This window comes from Apium graveolens, chromosome 1, assembly GCF_009905375.1.
Source record: "Apium graveolens cultivar Ventura chromosome 1, ASM990537v1, whole genome shotgun sequence".
Lineage (NCBI taxonomy): Eukaryota > Viridiplantae > Streptophyta > Magnoliopsida > Apiales > Apiaceae > Apium > Apium graveolens.
Window position 1 is genome coordinate 116,714,480 of NC_133647.1, and position 21,094 is coordinate 116,735,573.

At 38.8% G+C, this 21,094-nt stretch overlaps 1 long non-coding RNA gene and 1 other non-coding gene across 2 annotated transcripts; both read right to left on the reverse strand.

Annotated features, from left to right (window-relative positions):
- Window positions 1-277: 277 nt before the first annotated feature.
- On the reverse strand, window positions 278-13,716 carry LOC141720505 (uncharacterized). Its single transcript, XR_012574405.1, has 4 exons — window positions 13,394-13,716; window positions 13,272-13,325; window positions 12,916-12,984; window positions 278-477 (listed from the first exon to the last, which is right to left on the reverse strand). It is a non-coding gene; the product is annotated as an uncharacterized LOC141720505 (long non-coding RNA).
- Window positions 3,171-3,277, reverse strand: LOC141680386 (small nucleolar RNA R71). Its single transcript, XR_012558322.1, has one exon. It is a non-coding gene; the product is annotated as a small nucleolar RNA R71 (small nucleolar RNA).
- Window positions 13,717-21,094: the final 7,378 nt, after the last annotated feature.

Here is a 21,094-nt window from a genome sequence, read left to right on the forward strand (position 1 = left end):
TGATATATATTAGGAAGCAGAATTATATTCGATATCAATTAGAAGATTATCTTGTAACTGTGTGTCTATATAAACACAGATAGGGTTTACACTATATGTGTTATCTTAATCGAGATTATTATTCATTGTAACCCTAGCAGCTCTCGTGATAATTTGTTCATCACTGAGAGAGAACAGTTCTTTGTAACAGAGTTTATTGTGTTGAATAAAATTTGTGTTCTGTTACTTGAGTTCTTATATTCGATTTGATTGTAGTAAGCACTGTATTTAACCCCCTTCTACAGTGTGTGTGACCTAACAATAAAGTCACAAATAACAGAATTATAACTATTTAAAAATCAGTATAATTACAAGATACCTAAAACTCTTTAGGGTCATGAAACAGTACATTAGTATGGTTCAAATGATCGAACAAAAAAAATTGAGCACCCCACTATGCGCTGGGTCAGAGACCTGCAAGACATGCACATAATCACTCTGCATTAACAAAAACAAAACAACACTAATTTAGAGAAATACACAGAAAGTAAAGGAACAAGGGTTATGTATCCTTTAAACTGAATAAGAGTCTAAGACAAGAAGTAAAATATCTAATACAATTAATAAGATATATGATATACAATGTTTTAGGAGTCAAGCTGAATGTACACTTTCTGCTGATTAAAAAAGACTCCTAATTTTTAGGAGGTTCAAAGAAGCATGGTATTACAACTTTATAGTTTACATGCACCCTTGAATGTTAATAATTATTAGTTAGTTCCAAGCAGTGGTATTCACATTCCCTGTAGGCAGTTATGACTACATAAGTACATAAGTACTTCGGTGGAAAACACTTCTACTTCTAATGCACTAATCAAAAACAATTTACTGAATCTAACAATTTTTAGAAGGCTGGTCAAATGGTTACGTAATAGAGAAGTGAATTAAGCATATGACATTATAAATCAAACACTAAAAAAGAAACATGAAAATAAGAAACAAGCAAGCCTTTAGCTGGCTATACAAACACGTAAGTAAATTGCCACCGATAGGGAATTCACTGAACTTTGCAGGAGCAGAGGGTTCAGTGATAAGTGGCATTTTATACCACTTAGAACATCTTATAATGGCTTGAATTGATGTCTTGAAATCAGGTATTTTGTGTATTTGATGCATTTTTCTAGAGTTTTTACATTTCAGGGTATAACTTGCGTATATAGGAAGAATTCATCAGAAATAATCCTAGGGAAGTGATTGGCATTGGTTGTGGGAAGTAAGGAGCAGAACGCAGCAGAAATCAGGAGCAGAATGAGAAATTTTCCAGTAGCCTGCTGGGCGCCCGCTCAGGAATGCTGGGCGGCCACTCAGGATGCTGGGTGCCCGCTCAGGATGCTGGGCGGCCGCTCAGGGGCGAGAATTTTAAATACTGATTTTTTATATTCCTTATTCTGTTGGACTTCTGAGACGGCTGGTTCTTGTGGGCTTCTATATAAGTAGTTCTCAACGATGTTTCACAAAAGTGTGGTATCAAACAAGGAGTAAGGAGAGAAGGAAGAAGACCGTTTTAGCACATCGCAATGAAGAAGAGGAAGCATACGTTTTCTTGTGATTCTTTTATTCGTTGTATCAGTGGATGCTAGTTTTATTTATTTTGAACCTTATTACTCTTGTGACGTACTCTGGTTTCAATAAGTATTTTTATTAGTTTATATTGTGTGTTATTATCATGTTTTCATATGAACCCATGGTGACGATGATTTCTATCATGGGCTAATTATGATCATGGGGTCGTAACGGATTTACTATGGATTTCTTTAGTTAGTTGTTTAATACCTTAGTGTGTGATGATTGTATGATATCTAGCATAGGTTGCACTTATTCGTCTTATGTGCGTCGCGAAAACATAAGATAGGCTGTTAATCTCTTGTGAAGCGACGGTGGATCTTGAGGTTTAGAACTTGCCATGCTAGCATAGGTTCATGTATGAGTATGCATGATTAGTGGGTAACTCTAACCGTTTACTTGCCCTGTGTAATCATAAAGAATAACTTGTGCTTAAATCGTTATGTTATTAAATTCTGTAGACATATAGGGTCTCAACATAATTGATGCCTATTCAACTTCTATCTTAATTATGGATGTTTGGTAGAATGGTATTAGTACAACGAAAGTTGGCTTTTATCAGTTTCATGTTGTTCGATTAATATCATCACCGTTTCATGCTAAGGGTAATAACGATAACTATTAAAGGAAGTAGTAATGAAGTTATGATCTCATGTGTGTTTAATATTGATTAATTCAAGTGTCAATTAAGTGTTTAATTCTCGTAGTTAATTGTAGTTAATAATTAGTTAATCAAATTTAAGTGTTATAGTTTTGACATTGAGAAGTAATCATACATTGGTGAGTAAGTGTGAATTGAACATAATTACTCTGAGTCTCTGTGGGAACGAACTAGAAATTATTCTATATTACTTGCGAACGCGTATACTTGCGTGAATTATTAGCGCGTGTTTTGTGCCTAACAAGTTTTTGGCGCCGCTGCCGGGGACTCGGAGTATTTGTTTAGTTTATGTACTTGCCATCAGTGGTCATTAGGACTCATTGATTAAGATGTGTTACTTATTATTTCCGGTTGTGTTTCAGGTATTCTAGCGAGCGTTTATGCAAACACGTTCTCGCACTCGCAAGAGAACTTTAGATACGGCTGAGGAGACAGACTCAGTTCTTGATATTCCGGAGAAGATAGATTTTGAAGATTTGGATAAAGAAAGTGAGCAGAAAGAACCAGTAATCATGGGTGATCGTATAGTTCCAGTAGCAGATCCAGCTCTTATGGACTTTTCTCGGCCTAAAATTGATGACATTCAGTCAAGCATCCTTCATCCGGCTATTCAGGCTAACACTTTTGAAATCAAGCCGGGCACTATTCAGATGGTGTAGAATTCCGTTTCTTTCGGAGGTGCTGCGACTGAAGACCCCAACATGCATATCAGGAATTTTATCGAGATCTGTAGTACTTTCAAATATAATGGTGTTACAGATGAGGCTGTCAAGTTGAGGCTTTTCCCATTCTCTCTGAGGGATAAAGCTAAGGACTGTTACATTCTGAACCAGCCGGGTCCATCACTACTTGGAAAGATCTTGCGCAAAAGTTTTTGGTGAAGTTCTATCCAATGGCGAAGACTGCGGCTATGAGGATTTCTCTTACTCAATTTGCGCAGCAACCAATAGAATCTGTGTGCGAAGCTTGAGAGCGTTACAAGGAGATGTTAAGAAAATGTCCACATCATGGTATGCCTAACTGGATGGTGATCAGTGGTTTCTATAATGGTTTAGGGGCCCAATCTTGGCCCATGCTCGATACAGCAGCTGGAGGCGCCTTGTGGGCCAAAAGCTATACTGAGGCTTATAATCTTATTGAAACTATGGCTGCAAATGAGCATCAAAACCCAACTCAAAGGATGATGCCTGGGAAGGTAGCAGGTATCCTGGAAGTCGATGCAGCTACAGCTATTACAGCGCAGCTCCAAGCGCTGTCTTTAAAGGTCGATTCTTTAGCCAACTATGGAGTCAATCAGATAGTTATGGTCTGTGAGCTTTGTGCAGGTTCTCATGCTACGGATCAGTGTTCTCTTGTTAATGAATCTGTTCGATATGTGAACAATTATCAGCGACCGCAGCAGCCTGTGCCAGCTACTTATCATCCTAACAACAGAAATCATCCCAATTTTAGCTGAGCAATAATCAGAATGCTATTCAGCAACCATATCAGCAAGGCGTAAGTAAATAGTTTAATCCACCTGCATTCCAGTAACCACAGCATTACACTCAAAGGTAATTATATCCTCAACAAGGAAGTGTTGTTCCACCTTCTTGTGCTGATTTCGAGGAACTTAAGTTGTTATGCAAAAGTCAGGTTGTTTCTATCAAGACCTTGGAAAATTAAATCGGTCAAATAGCCAATGCCGTGCTCAATCGTCAACCTGGCACACTTCCCAGCGATACTGAAGTGCCAGGAAGGAAGGAAGCTAAGGAGCAAGTAAAGGCTATCACCTTAAGATCTGGAAAAGTTGCTGATGCTGAAAAAGCGAAAGATGGGGAAGCTGAAGTTGTTGATAAAGAAGAGAAGCAAAAGGAGAAAGCGGCGGAACCAAGGAAGACTACTGTTGAACACACTCTGCCTGAGGGTAATACAGGGGAGAAACAGCTCTATCCTCCACCACATTTCCCTAAGAGATTGCAACAACAAAAATTGGATAAGCAGTTCGGTAAGTTTCTGGAGGTGTTCAAGAACTTTACATCAACATACCTTTCACTAAGGCTCTAGAGAAAATGCCTAGTTATGCAAAATTCATGAAGAGTAATCTTTCAAGGAAGGTGAAACTGGATGACCTTGAGACCGTTGCTCTAACGGAAGAGTGCAGTGTTATGCTGCAACAAAAATTACCTCCAAAGCTTAAAGATCCAGGTAGCTTCACCATTCCTTACACCATCGTCAAGTTGTCTTTCGACAAATGCCTGTGTGATTTAGGAGCAAGCATCAATCTGATGCCATTGTCTATCTTCAAAAAGTTGAATTTGCCTGATCCAAAGCCCACCTACATGTCTCTATAATTGGCTGATCGTTCTATTACATACCCACGAGGCATCGTGGAGGACGTGTTAGTAAAGGTGGATAAGCTCTTCTTCCCTGCAGACTTTGTCATTTTGGATTTTGAGGAAGATAAGAAGATTCACATAACCTTGGGAAGACCTTTCTTGGCTACAGGCCGTACCTTGATAGATGTGCAGAAAGGTGAACTTACTATGAGGGTACAGGATCAGGATATGACATTCAATGTATTCAAGGCAATGAAATTCCCTACAGAAGACGAGGAATGCTTAAAGGTGGATTTGATTGATTCTGCGGTAACTTCAGAACTTGATCACATGCTAATGTCTGACGCCTTAGAGAAAGCCTTAGTGGGGGAATTTGATAGTGACGATGAGGATGGCAATGAGAAGCTATAATATCTAAATGCTTCTCCTTGGAGGCGAAAGCTAGACATGCCATTTGAAACTCTTGGTACTACTGATCTCAAGAATGCTGAAGGAAAGGTCAAACCATCTATTGAGGAAGCACCTACTTTGGAGCTTAAACCAATGCCTGAACACTTGAGGTATGTTTTTTTAGGTGATGCATCTACTTTACCTGTTATTATTACATCTGACATTTCAGGTAGTGAGGAGGACAAGCTCTTGAGGATTTTGAGAGAATTCAAATCGACCATCGGATGGACTATAGCATATATCAAAGGGATCAGCCCTTCGTACTGTATGCATAAAATTCTGCTAGAGGAGGGTAGTAAGCCGACTGTTGAGCAACAGCGAAGACTTAATCCTATTATGAAAAAAGTGGTGAAGAAAGAAATTCTGAAGTGGCTAGATGCAGGAATCATATATCCTATTTCTGACAGTTCTTGGGTGACCCCATGCAATGTGTACCTAAGAAAGGAGGTATAACTGTGGTAGCAAATGAGAAGAACGAGCTCATCCCCACTCGAACAGTCACAGGATGGAGGGTATGCATGGATTACAGAAAGTTGAACAAAGCCACGAGGAAGGATCACTTCCCTCTTTCATTTATTGATCAGATGCTTGACAGGTTGGCTGGTCATGAGTATTATTATCTTCTGGATGGCTATTCAGGGTATAATCAGATTTGTATTGCACCAGAAGATCAAGAAAAGACTACCTTCACTTGTCCATTTGGCACGTTTGCTTTTCGCAGAGTTTCGTTTGGCTTATGTGGTGAACCTGCCACTTTTCAGGGATGCATGATGGCTATATTCTCTGATATGATTGGAAACAATGTCGAAGTGTTCATGGACGACTTCTCCATCTTTGGACATTCGTATGATGAATGTTTGAATAATCTTCGTTCGGTGCTCAAAAGGTGTGTGGAAACTAATTTGGTGCTCAATTGGGAAAAATGTCACTTTATGGTGCGAGAAGGCATTATTCTTGGGCATAAAGTCTCTAGCAAGGGTCTTGAGGTGGACAAAGCCAAGGTGGGAGTCACTGAAAATCTTCCACCACCTATTTCTATGAAAGGAATCCGTAGTTTTCTTGGTCATGCGGGTTTTTATTGGCGTTTCATCAAGGACTTCTCGAAGATATCTAAGCCGTTGTGCAACTTGCTCGAGAAAGATGTGCCTTTCAAATTTGATGATGAATGCTTGGCGGAATTCGAGACTCTCAAGAAGAGTTTGATAACTGCACCAGTTATTACGAGACCTGATTGGACAGAACCTTTTGAGATGATGTGTGATGCAAGTGATTATGCAGTGGGAATAGTTCTTGGGCAGCGCAAGAATAATCTTTTTCATGTGGTCTACTATGCTAGTAAGACTCTAAATGGAGCTCAAATGAACTACACCACTACTGAGAAGGAGCTCTTGGCTATAGTGTTTGGTTTCGAAAAATTTCGATCTTATCTGCTTGGGACAAAGGTGACAGTATTCACTGATCATGCTGTTATTTGCTATTTGGTCTCAAAGAAGGATTCGAAACCTAGACTTATTCGTTGGGTGCTCTTGCTACAGGAATTTGAGTTAGAGATCAAGGATCGAAAAGGTACTGAGAATCAAGTAGTTGACCATCTCTCTAGATTGGAGAATCCCGGTTCGACTTCACAAGATAAGATATTGATCAACGAATCTTTTCCGGATGAGCAGTTATTCTCAGTTTAGGAGGAAGAGCCACGGTTCGCAGATATTGTGAACTATCTTGTCAGCAATATAATGCCTCCTAATATGAATGCAACTCAAAAGAAGAAGTTTTTGCATGAGGTGAAGTGGTACATGTGGGATGAACCATATTTGTTTAGACATGGAGCTGACCAGATCATCAGGAGATGTATCCCATTCTGTGAGACGGAGGGGATATTACGAGACTGCCATTTCACAGTTTATGGTGGACATTATGGTGGTGAAAAGACGGCAGCTCGTATTTTGCAAGCAGGTTTTTTCTGGCCTACATTGTTTAAGGATGTGCATCAGTTCATTTTAAGGTGTGATCGTTGCCAAAGAGTGGGGAATCTTACCAGAAAGGATGAGATGCCTTTAAATGTGATGCTTGAAGTCGAGCTCTTTGATGTTTAGGGAATCGATTTCATGGGACCATTTGTCTCGTTCTGCAATAATCAGTACATCTTGCTGGCGGTAGATTATGTCTCGAAATGGGTAGAAGTCAAGGCTCTACCAACGAATGATGCAAAGGTAGTGTTTAATTTTCTCCATAAGCAGATATTCACAAGGTTTAGAACACCACGGGTAATCATAAGTGATGAGGGGTCGCATTTCTGCAATCGTAAGTTCACTTCTATGATGCAGCGCTACAATGTGAATCATCGTGTTGCTACTGCCTATCATCCGCAAACGAATGGTCAAGCTGAAGTGTCTAATAGAGAGATCAAGCACATTCTGGAGAAAGTTGTTTGTCCGTCAAGGAAGGATTGGTCTTTAAAGCTCGATGAAGCTGTTTAGGCTTATAGAACAGCATACAAGACTCCACTTGGGATATCCCCGTTTCAACTTGTTTATGGTAAGGGATGTCATTTACCTGCGGAGCTTGAGCATAAGGCTTATTGGGCGTTGAAGAAGTTGAACCTTGATCTAGATGCAGCTGGGAAGAAGCGAATGCTTCAGTTAAATGAACTTGATGAATTTCGACTTCAAGCGTACGAGAACAACAAAATGTACAAGGAAAAAGTAAAAAGGTGGCACGACAAGAAGCTATCTCCTAAGTCATTCGTGCTGGGGCAACAAGTTCTTTTATTCAACTCTCGTCTCCGACTTTTTCCTGGAAAGTTGAAATCAAGGTGGTCTGGACCTTTTATTGTCAAAACTGTGTTTCCACATGTAGCGGTGGAGATTTTTGAGAGTGATCCTGGCCAAGCATTCAAGGTTAATGGTCTGAGATTGAAGCATTACTATGGGGACACGGCAAACCGGGAAGTGGTTAGTGTCATTTTATTGTCAACTTGATCGAACTCCTCTACGTCAAGATAATGACGTAAAAGAAGCACTTCTTGGGAGGCAACCCAAGACTTTAACCTTTAGGAACCTTTAGAAGTTAGTACCATATCCAAAAAAACCCAAAAAAATCAGAAAATTGGGCAGAAAAAAAACTTTTCTCCAGAAACCCCTTGGGCACCCGCTCAGGAAAGCTGGGCGGCCGCTCAGGATGCTGGGCGCCCGCTCAGGAAAGTTGGGCGGCCGCTCAGGACCCGAATGTCAGAATTTTTTTGCCTTATATAAAAATCCAAAAAAATCAGAAAAACCCAAAAACAAAATTCAAACTACAACCCACATTTTATCTCCCACAAACCCCACTCCTACTCTAATTTTAACTTTAATTCCTACCCTATATATACACACAACTCCTCCATATACACTCCCATATACTTTCAACTTTAAAACTCTCTCCTACACTTAAAACACAACTCTTAAACACTTTTTCTCAGTTTCAATGGCACCTAAGAGATCCCGAACTATTGATAGCAGCAGCACCGTTCCTACTGCTGATTCTTCGAGGGGAACTGCTGCGAGACCTCGTTTGATGGATAGGGCTGCTGAGGAGGAGTATACTAGGCTTCTGGCTAAGCCGATTTTGAAGGAGAGGGGATTTTTACCATCGAGGAGGGATGGTGAGTTGTTACAGATGATTGCGGAGAAAGGGTGGATTTCTTTTTGTGAGTCACCGGAGGCGGTTCCAATGAGTGTCGTTCACGAGTTTTATGCGAACACCAAGGCTGAAAAGAATGGGTTTACTGTTGTTCGTGGGCTTACTGTGGATTATCAGCCGGAGGCGATTTGTCGTGTTATTGGGAAGCGATAACGGAAGCCCACGGAGGAGAATTGGAATGAGAAGACACCCGAGAATTTTGATTTGGATTTGATTGTGGCTACCCTCTGTCAGCCGGGCACGGTGTGGAGGTTCAAGACGGGATCTAAAGAGTATCGTTCTTTTCCGGCGATTGCGATGAATAGGTATACCCGTGCATGGAATGATTTTATTTGTGCTAATATTTTGCCTACTTCGCATGCACATGAGGTTACAATTGAGTGAGCAAGGTTGTTATGGGGGATCTTGAATGAGAAGTATTATGTGGACCTTGGTGAGTTCATCTACCAAGGGATTTTGAAGTTTTTGAGGGGGGATAAACACATGAACATCCCTTATGCATCTACTGTCATAAATCTGTGCAGAGCAATGGGAGTTCATTTGCCTTCTCACGAGCAGCTGCAGATGTCGTCCGCTCCTATTGACTCAGCGACTCTGAATGCGATGCAGGAGTGGACGGGTGGAGAGCTCGAGGAGCATGGTTTGGGATATCGTCTTCCAGGAGGACGTCCAGCAGCTGGTGCTACCATGGCTAGGCCCAGTCAGGGTCGTGATGAAGCAGGCTCTTCTAGAGCCCAGGAAGGTGTTGGGATGGCTGATGCCCAGTATAGGAGGCTGTCGAGAATGATGGATGCGATGTATGAGTCGCAGAGTAGGTTCGCTCAGGAGCTCACCCTTGCACTTGGGACTGCTATCAGAGGCCTTGGAGCTGACATCCAGTGGCCCATTTTTGGTGAGGACTATGCTTATCCGCCTCCTGACACTCCACCCTCTGAGGGTGATGATGATGATTTCTCCGAGTAGGTATACCTTATGTTCCTTTCTACTACCTTCACTGGGGACAGTGAAGATTTTAAGTTTGGGGGTGGTAGTTAAGGAATATTTTTGTGTGTGTGTCATGTAGTTACATATTCATGATAGTTTAGTTCATATAGTTGCATATTTTTGCCATATAATAGTTTTTTTATTTTATAGCTTTATTAACATGTCATTTAGCTCATGCATATATCATGATCACTTTTGGGTTACTTTACCGATTGATTTGTGATATTGATGCAAGTGTAGTGATAGCGTTAGAGTGATGATTGAGTCTTGTAGGTTGACATGCATGCTAGAAACACTTGTAATTTCACTAAGTCTTAGAGTATGCTTAATGACTAGAGGGTTGTCATGGTTTGATGGTTTTTGAGGTTAATCTATTGATTATGCTTAGAATTTATGATAAGCTCTTAATGATAAAAGGCATGAAAAGAAAAAAATTGGAGAAAAAATTGGAATTCATTGCTAATTGTGGCTAGGCGTCAAATGACTAGTAGCCGGCTCGTATTTTTATGCGAGTAGTCTAGGGTTGAGCAAGATGGAGCGAAACGCACTTGCTCAGAAATTTGAAAAAAGGAGAAAAAAAGAAGAGAAAAAAGAAAAAAAGGAAAAGAAAAAAATAAAGAGTTAATGCATAATTGATCACGAGTGGGCTCTTTGGTATTCGAGTTATTAAGTTCTTAGGGGACTTTGTTCCTAGTGACCTAAGGCTTTTATAGTCTGGGATCCGTTAACCTAATGCTCGCTAAATGGATGCCATTGCATAAGTCTTTTGTGGACCTCACTCATTGCACGGTCAAATAAGCATTTGTTGTGTGTTGAATAAAAACATGATTCCGTAATAAGCTCCAGTGATCTTGAAGTGTTATAAGTCATTTTGTGCCTAGAATTTATTCTTCGTATAATCATGTGATTGCCTTGAGGATAATCGAGTTATGATAATTGATCTAGTTTCGAAGCATATCTATAAGCATTCGCACACAACACGTTTCTAATTGTATGTTAGTTTGCATGATTTGGTTGATCTTTATTCGCCTAATTGCATTTGTTGAGATTTCATGAGTTGGTTGGTTTAGTCATTGTGAGGGGGATCGCTGCATTTCATGAAGATTGCATTCATGCATGTTTTTGTTTTGTTTTTGAGTCTGTGACGCTTGAGGACAAGCATCGATTTAAGTTTGGGGGTGTGATAAGTGGCATTTTATACCACTTTGCCACTTATCACGTCTTATAATGGCTTGAATTGATGTCTTGAAATCAGGTATTTTGTGTATTTAATGCGTTTTTCTAGTATTTTTGCATTTCAGGGTATAACTTGCGTATGTAGGAATAATTCATCAGAAATAAACCTAGGGAAGTGCTTGGCATTTGTTGTGGGAAGTTAGGAGCAGAACGCAGCAGAAATCGGGAGCAGAATGAGAAATTTTCCAGTAGCCTGCTGGGCGCCCGCTCAGGAATGCTGGGCGGCCGCTCAGGATGTTGGGCGCCCGCTCAGGAATGTTGGGCGGCTGCTCAGGGGCGAGAATTTTAAATACTGATTTTTTTATAATCCTTATTCTGTTGGACTTCTGAGACGGCTGGTTCTTATGGGCTTCTATATAAGTAGTTCTCAGAGATGTTTCACAAAAGCATGGTATCAAACAAGGAGGAAGAAGAGAAGGAAGAAGACCTTTTTAGCACATCGCAATGAAGAAGAGGAAACATATGTTTTCTTGTGATTCTTTTATTCGTTGTATCAGTGGATACTAGTTTTCTTTACTTTGAACCTTATTACTCTTGTGACGTACTCTGGTTTTAATAAGTATTTTTATTAGTTTATATTGTGTGTTATTATCATGTTTTCATATGAACCCATGGTGACGATGAGTTCTATCACGGGCTAATCGTGATCATGGGGTCGTAACGGATTTACTATGGATTTCTTTAGTTAGTTGTTTAATACCTTAGTGTGTGATAATTGTATGATATCTAGCATAGGTTGCGCTTATTCGTCTTATGTGCGTCGCGAAAACATAAGATAGGTTGTTAATCTCTTGTGAAGCGACGGTGGATCTTGAGGTTTAGAACTTGCCATGCTAGCATAGGTTCATGTATGAGTCTGCATGATTAGTGGATAACTCTAATCGTTTTACTTGCCCTGTATAATCATAAAGAATAACTTGTGCTTAAATCGTTATGTTGTCAAATTCTGTAGACATATAGGGTCTCAACATAATTGATGCCTATTCAACTTCTATCTTAATTGTGGATGTTTGGTAGAATGGTATTAGTACAACGAAAGTTGGCTTTTATCAGTTTCGTGATGTTCGATTAATATCATCACTGTTTCATGCTAAGGGTAATAACGATAACTATTGAAGGAAGTAGTAATGAAATTATGATCTCATGTGTGTTTAATATTGATTAATTCAAGTGTCAATTAAGTGTTTAATTTTCGTAGTTAATTGTAGTTAATAATTAGTTAATCAAATTTAAGTGTTATAGTTTTGACATTGAGAAGTAATCATACATTGGTGAGTAAGTGTTAATTGAACATAATTAGTCTGAGTCTCTGTGAGAACGAACTAGAAATTATTTTATATTACTTGTGAACGCGTATACTTGCATGAATAATTAGTGCGTGTTTTATGCCTAACATTCAGCAACAAGTTCCTAGTGACATCGCACGAAAAACAGAAATATCTTATGATATTGCACAAAAAATCTGCAATCTCTAGACAAGTGTATAAATCCGCATTTTATACCACAGTATGTAAATAAATTATGCATACATAAGTAACATAATTGCTCAAAAAAATGTGAGCAAGCGAAGGGCTATCATAATCATGGATAGGCATATTCGCGTACCTCCGAGATTTTTTTTACTTTTTCTAAATTACCTCTAAGAAATTCTATATTATACTCTTGCAATTATTCATGATCATGGAGGAACAAAAGTACGGCCATAAACTAATTTCCCTGTAGTAGTTAATCTATCAAGGGGTACTGTCAAGTTAACTTCTAAGTCCTAATACGATAAATTGCATGTTACATATTGTTTCATGAATCGCAAGTCACAAGATTAACCCACAGCAATAGTAACATTCAGTACTGACGCTTGAAAAATACGCTAAAATAAGTGTTTACTTCAATTTTGAAATATATCATTGAGGTACCCTAGAATTCAATAGTTTCATCAACATAGCTAAAGTGCTTCATATTTTATATAATGCTCTCTCTTGAACACACCTTGTGTTATTTGTGGCTATGTCAAAGAAGGAAAATATAATAGCTCTCATTCCCCATCTTCTGCACAAGCTACAAATAATTGACATTCAGTAAAAACTGGACATCAATAATGTTCCAATCAGGTGACCATACTGTGCAGTAAACAAATCTACATGGTTAATTAATAAGAAATAGCTGAAAAATTGAGGGGATTTCTCAATCATACATAAGCAATGTATCCTAAATCGAATATTAAGCATTCAAATCTTTGACACAAAAACTCAATATAGCAGCGGAAATAAGAGAGGAAATTTGACAAGCAGAAAAGCACAATTAGAAAAGATACAAGTACTTATTTCTCAGTAATGGTTAATTACCTTGATTTGTGTTTAGTAAATCGTGATTGTTACACCTAGGAAGTGAAGAACAGCCTAATCAAAGAACTCAAACTTAGCAACCAAGAAGAACTCAATTAAAATCCTAAAAATTGGATACTTACAATTCGATTCGATGTCAGAGACGTTGATAGCGCTAGATGAGAAGCTCGATTTGCAAGCTTAATATGCCCAATTTTTGTAATTAAAATTCTGAAAATAGGATTTTCTCCATAAAGACACCAAGAGAAGGCCCAGAAGATCGAGAAATTTTATAAGCGAAATCCTGAAAACTCGTCAAATTTTGCTAATAGATGTATTTGTTCCAAGCATAAGCTTGATGAATCTGTTCAACCAGGCTCTATGTTTTTGTGATGAATGGAACCCTAATCGTTAAACTCATCCGAGAGTGTTTAATACTTGAATAAAGTGTAAGAGCGGGTGTTGATATTTTATTTTCCAAAATAAATGAGCGGCCGCTTAAAGTTTTGTAAAAATTTGATAAAATATTGGTGCGCCCGCCTAAATATTCAGTCTACTGTAACACTAATTCTAATATCAATACTAACACTATATTTTGTGTTGCAATCGAAATCTTATCATGTCTATGGTAACACATATTATCCTTTATTATAACATAAAAATAAACTGTTACAATAAATCAAATTTTAGTGATTTAAAGCAATATTTTTGCTTGTAACACCAAAAAAATGTTGGGAAAGCCCATATATGGTGTAGTGAAAAGAGAGAGAAATAAAATTAGAGATAAAAATAAAATCATGAGAAATAAAAAATAATAATAATAATAATAATAATAAATTAAAAAATAAAGTAAGATCTGACTAGTAATAATACCGTTGTAAGATTTTGGAAATTTAATAAGTATTAGACCTGGTGTCCTTTGTTACAGTGATTGTTTTATAAAACAAGGGGCCTGGTTTTGCTAATATACTCAAAACAAATATACTCGTGAATGTCTGTGCATGTAACTGGAGATATAAAAAGGTGTTCAAGTGTCTCTTTGAGCCTGTATCAGCTTTTCAAAAGACTAATATTGTAAACAAAAGGGAACATGTAAAGAAAAGAAAACACCGGCCTCTTCCGTTTTCTTTCCTGGAGCAACTGCAACCAGCCAAACAGGTACACAAATTATTCCGATTTTCTACACTCCCTTACACTAGTTGTCTGGTTCGTACTGCTTAGCAGTATTGTGCTTGAACTGTACTCAGATGTATATAGATGTATGTGTACTCCCTTACACTAGTTGTATCATGATTATATGTGGTGTTTATGGAAGATTTATCTTTTCTTTTTGTGAATATAGTGTGTATTGTATACAGTAAGGAAGATGGGTACATTCGCGTTTGTGTTTATGGCTTTCTATGGCTCCTATTTGAAATGAACACCCGGAAAATGGTAATGGATGTATTATGCATGTATGGACTCGTGGTTATATAGATTTTATATGTGAGTTTGTATGTGTTTATGTGTATCTACTATTTGTAACTGGATGAATGTTTTCTTGAGTTGATACTGGTCCATAAATGCTATGTTTGCACATGTTTATAAGTTTAAATGTGTGTTGGTAGGTGTCTAGGGTTTGTGGTTAATTAAAAAAGAGACTGCGGTAAAGAGTAAAGACCCATAGAAGAGAAAAGAGGGTATACGTCTTTGACTTGGATAAATTAATAAATTATAATTTGGTGGATTAGATATAAGCTATATGTGTGTGTTCTTAGCCAGGGAAGGTGTGTGGGCTAGGAAGCAAGTAGCTACAAATATATGGCCTAATTTCTTATATGTGGTGTTCAACGTAAGAGATCTTATGTATTTGATGGGTGATTATTGGTGGTTATTTTTGAGAAGTTATATGGAGTTTGTGAGATGGTGGGTATGAGGTATATTAGGTATTAGGTACAAGGTATTGGGTGTTGGGTATTAGGTATAAGGTGGAAGGGGGAAGGTATTGAGTGTACTGTATTATTATTTTTTTAAACATACTGCAAAGGGACTAGGTACACAGGTGGTATGAGTTTGTTTATTACTAGACCTTGCAGGATTGATTTATCTATGCACGTAGATACTATTGAAAGTAAAGTAAATGTGTGTACTAGGTTAATAAATATAAATGTGAGGGTAATAATGAAATAAATAATTAAAATATAATATAATGGTGGCTAGGGTATTTTTTTGTGAAGTATTAGATGAGTATAGCAGTGAGATTTCTTTTTGCTGATTTGTTTTTATCAGGTATAAGTGTACGTGGAGGGACACTGTGAGCATTTATATGGAAAAATATACAAATAGTAAAAATGCTTAATTGTTAAATATGAGGTAAGTAAAAATAATAATTTTGTCAAGATAAATTTCTTTTGTTTAAAATTTGATCTACGGGTCGAGGAAGGTTTAAAATCATGGGAATAAAATGTGTTATGTGAGTTTGTTGTGAAGAGAAATTTGAGTAAAAGAAATTGGTGGGAATGGATATTGTGACAAGATATTTTGACAAAGTAAAGTATGATCGGGTATATTTTTTTTTATGCTGCGTGTGTTGTGTGTGTTTAAGCATGCTTATAGTATAGATGAAAAAAGATATAGAAGGTTGTTAAACCTTGAATTGTTGAACTTGTTGCCTGCGTGGTATAATAACTCTGTATTTATCGTCCTTACTCCATCTTCTCGCTATAGTATTTGTTGGTAGTTTTTTTTTTGTTATATTGATAATATTTCTGACTGCTGGTTGTGATTTGGTGACAGATGGCTGGAAGAAGTTCAATGGGAGGTAATAGGACAAAGATTATAGTGAGCTTGTTAAACACGGATGGGACTTAGTCGGATAGTAATACTCTCTTTCCCGAAGCTCCTGCTACTATTGATCAAGAGGCTTATTTTGCTAGTATGGATGAATTCTATCGGAGACACCGCACTTCACATCCTCCTCAGTTGAAGAAAGAAGCATTGGATGCTAAGTGGGGAAAATTCGAGCACTTAAAATATCCAACCTCTTTTGAAAGTTCCAAGTGGGAGGATGTTCTTTCTAATGCGTTTCAAATCGGAGGTGATTACTCCTGGAGGGTCCCTACACCTCACGAGAGGTTGTACTCTCAACTTGGTCATGATGAGATAGCGATGCCTCTTGGGCACTTTAAGGCCGGTTTGAGGCCGAAACCCCACAGATTTCTAGTGGCTTTGTTCAAACAAGAGTTTAAGTGTACTCCAACACAGTTCTCACCTAATGTTATTCGTCTCATCTTATGGTTCATTTCCGCTTGCAACCAAAATGATCGACAACCAACTTTTAGGGCTTCTTTTCCCTCTTTTCTGTGAACAAGTCTGTTGTGACCCCTTTTTTTGAGTTATTTCAGTGTAACAAGAATACTCAGATATGAATGGCTTCTGAAGGCTTTAAACCTGTGAGGTTACCTAAAACTCTGAAGAATTGGCAGTACGAGTACATTATTATGCGCGGTGGTGATTGGGGCTACATGCCAGGTTTTTCCACATGTTGTAAGCCGAAATGTGTTGTTCCAAAAGACAAGTTGACTGAGAATCACATTAAGAACTTGGTGAGGTTGCTACATATATTTGGTAAAACTTGGGATAAAACCGAGTTTTACGCAGTTAGCAAGTTAAAGAGGTATCAAGGTAAGCACTTTTCTAAATTACTGGTGTTATATGGTGTGGATGTGTTTCTTACCTTCCCCTCCCTTTTTAGTATTTTGAATTTTAACGATGTTAATTGATGTTGCTTTGACAGTGTATCCTCCTAGATCGATGGACAGAGCTGAGTTTGCTTGGGGAGAGAATGGGAAAGAGATTGAGGAACTTCTTAAGACTTCCCCGGTTACACACCCACACATTTGCAGAAGCAATTAGATGGGGATGGTGAGGAGGAGTATGTGTCCAGTGATGAGGATGTTGAGGATATAGAGGGCCTGAAAGAGGACATGGTGGGAGTAGAGTATGAAACACCGTTGGAAACGGATATGAGTGATGCTGAGATAGGGGTGCAACACCGAAGATTGAGGGATAGTGTAACTAATGAGGAGGTTGTTAATACAGAGGAAGGTAGGGAAGGTATGAGTGACGTGGTTGAGCCAGTTAGACATCCAAGGCAAAGTATTGTGATTTTAAATCGGGAGGTGCCAATGCAGGTGGACACAAATAGGTTGTTGCTCCATCTAGCCTTATTGATTTGGATTCTTCATTTTCTGAGAGCACCATTGGAGTAATGAGTACCTCCTTCGTGGCAGAGACTGGTATACTTGCCGTGGAGGAGAGTGAGAAGGATGTTGAGGAGCCGCTGTCGATCATGGGTATGATGTCTTGGAGTCATATTTACTTCCATATCTACCTCCAAGTCTAAGTTATGTTGTTGGACATTTAGTAAATGATGGAATATTTTTAATCTTCTATTTGCATGTATGTAGGTGTGCTTCCTAATAAAGGGAAACATGTTGAGGAAACTGTTCCGAGTGACAGGAGAAAGTCATGTGTGGAGTAAGGTAGGTTGGACCTTGGTGAGGGTAGCAGGGAAAAAAGGTGTGTTCCAAGGTCTCGTCATAAGACTCCTGTCTCTCGGACTAAGCTTGGCTTGAGAGGGAGAGTTGGATCTCGTGTGATAGATACATCATTCGAGGTACCCTCTGATGATGAGGTTGTGGATTCTACCACCGGTGTGCGGAGACCAGGTGTGGGGTATTTATTCCCCACGGCTCCTAGGTCTTACATGACCACGATGCTGACCCAAGATGATCATTGGAAACTCGAGAAGACTAAGCTACCAAAGAAAGTCCGGAGATTTGAGAAGTATAATGTTCGGGTAAATAATTCTTTTCATCCGTCTTTATTTGCATACGTGATATCTCATTGATATATTTTCCGCCATGTAAAATCTTATATGTTGTTATTTGCCTTGTATTTTATCACAGGCTGCTGCCTATGGTCGTGGGTTGGTGAATGATGTTGTGAAGGAGTTGGGAAGAAGAAAAAGAGCAGAACAAAAGTTGAAACAGGTTATGGAGGAGAGGGATGGGTTAGTAGCAGATATGGATCTTATCAGAGTTGAATGTGAGGATGAGTTTTCTACTGCCAGGAAGCGCCTAGAGGATCAGGTGAAGGAAGCTGTAATTATTGCTATTTCTGCCGAGAGGTCGTTAGAAGATGCCATGGAGAGGATTAGACTACAGGAGGTAGACCTGAAGGCTGTTCAGGAGCAATTAGCTGAAGTTACATCTCCGGCAGATGTGGTTCGGGATTACAAAGTCACTCCGAGGTACCAGCAGGATTTAGAGGATCACATAGTGGCCTTCAAGAAGAGTCAGGATTTCAGGAGAGCCATTGGTGTCGAAAGTCGGAAGATGACACCACTTGTTCTGGAATGTTATCGAGAGTTTTTTAATGGACGACCTCAGTCGACCAGGAGATGACTTTGAGACCTTCTTCCTGGAGTGGATGAGAGTCCGACAGGGGACACAACCTTGACATTTTTCTTCTGCATGTGTGCAGTATTATTACGTAGTTTTCTTTCGAGTTAGGTTGTTTTAGAACCTATGTTTTGTTATTCATTTATCCTTTGTATTGGAACCTTCTGTTGCATTGCAACTTTGGTAATTCGTAGTACTAGTATTTAAGACGAGTTTGATTGCAATGTGTCCCTCCCTTATTAGATGATACAATGTCTTAAGTGTCTTAGAAATTAATGTGACTTTTATCTCATAATGTGACTTATATTTAAACGGTTTTACCCGTCTTGTGTTTGTTTTAACTTCAAATTAGAAGCAAGCATGATAATGTGTTTGAGATACTAATAGTTTTTTGTGTCTGAGTTACTCCTGATTGAATTTTAATAAGGTAAATCATACACTTCTGATTTCCCGAGGTATTGTATTGTGTCTGAGATCTTTGTAGTTGTGTTATTTCTGAGGCAACAGTGCTCATGTTTTGACTCATCTAAATTTTAAAATAATGCGAACAAAAGAAAAAAATTTCATTCATGAAAACCAGTTATATAAATATCTTAATTTGAAATCATTGAAAATATCGGTAATATGTTATGAAGGCTCATAGAATTACACCCTCTATATTCAATTGTAGTAGTACTTGTGACGGTTTTGCTTCAAGTGTAATACTTGCGGAGCTTATCGTCGTGCCAGGTGTTAGTTAACTTCGGTTCCATCCAATCTTTCTATCCAATCTTTCTAGTTTACAAGTCCCTAGGCATAACACCTTCTTTACTTTATATGGACCTTCCCATTTAGGCATAAGTTTTCCCGTGTGTCGCGGGTCAGATGCCTCGGTTGCACGAAGTACATATTCGCCCTCATCAAATTTCTTAATTCTTGTTTTTTTTGCAAAGAAATCTTTGATTTTTTCCTTATATTTATCCATTCTTTCCACAGCTTCATTTCTTACTTCATCAAGAAATTCAATATTATCTCGAAGTCCTTCAATGTTGGCCTCCTCATCAAAGTTTAGGACTCGGTAAGATGGTGAACCCACTTCTACCGGAAGAAGAGCTTCCGTGCCGAATGCCAGCTTGAATGGAGTTCCTTTGTGCTACTTCTCGAAGATGTGCGATAAGCCCAAAGCACATTTGGAAGTTCTTCCAGCCATTTCTTTTTGGATGCCTGGAGTCGTTTTTCTAGACCTCGCACAATTGTGCGGTTTGTGACCTCCACTTTCCCATTACTTTGGGGGTGGCAAACTGAAGCTTTTTTGTGCTTCATTCCTCTATCAGATAAGAACTTCACGAACTTCGACCCAACGAATTGGGTTCCATTATCTGAAACCATCACCTTCGGAATTCCAAACCTTGTGATTATGTTCTCGTTCACGAATTTGATAACATCTTCTTGAACGATAGTTCTTAGAACCTTGGCTTTAACCCATTTAGTCATGTAGTCAATTACAACTATCACGTATTGGAGCTCATTCTTGGCCTTGGGGAACGGTCCCATGATATCGATCCCCCACATGGCAAAATGAATGGGGGAGAGAATTGAGGATGGCAATGCGGGCGCTTGCTTTAGCACATTACTGAAAAGCTGACATTGTGTGCACTTCTTTGCAAATGCCTTGCAATCCTTGGATAAAGTTGGCCAGAAATATCTTTGCCTTAAAATTTTATGGGCAAGAGCTTTTCCTCCCATATGATCTCCACAAATTCCTTCATGTACTTCTCTCATACAATACAGAGCCTCATCTGGGTCTATGCACTTGAGAATGGGGGAGTCGAATGTTCTCTTATAGAGGGTATCTTTCTCAATGAAGTATTTTGTTGCCAGAGAACGAAATTGCTTGGCCTTGGTGGGATCTTTAGGTAAAATACCTTCCTTCAAATAGTCGATGATAGGTGTCATCCAAGTTACATCAGCGATACAAATTTCCCTTATTTGTTGACCTTCTATTGCTGGTATTTTCAGCTCTTCAAAGTAGACCAAACCATCTAACTGATCCTTTTCCTACTCTAGTAGCTTTAAAAGTAAGTCTGCCATCGTATTATCCTCTCTATCCACTTGAACAAGTGTGTGGGTGGAAAAAAGGGCAACAAGGGACTTAATCAAGGCATGATACTTGGTGAGAGTGATGTCCTTTGTAGCATAGTCTCCCGTAGTTTGTCTTACCACAATTTGGGAGTCACTAAAAATTGAAAGGTGTTGAACTTGGAGGCTTCTTACTAAGTTCAGACCGGCTATCGGTGCTTCATACTCCGCCTGATTGTTGGTAGCTTTAAAGGTGAATCTGATTGCTTGCATCACTTGAAAGCCTTCGGGCTAATCAAAATGAGTCCTGCTCCACACCTTGTTGATGTGGAAGAACCATCC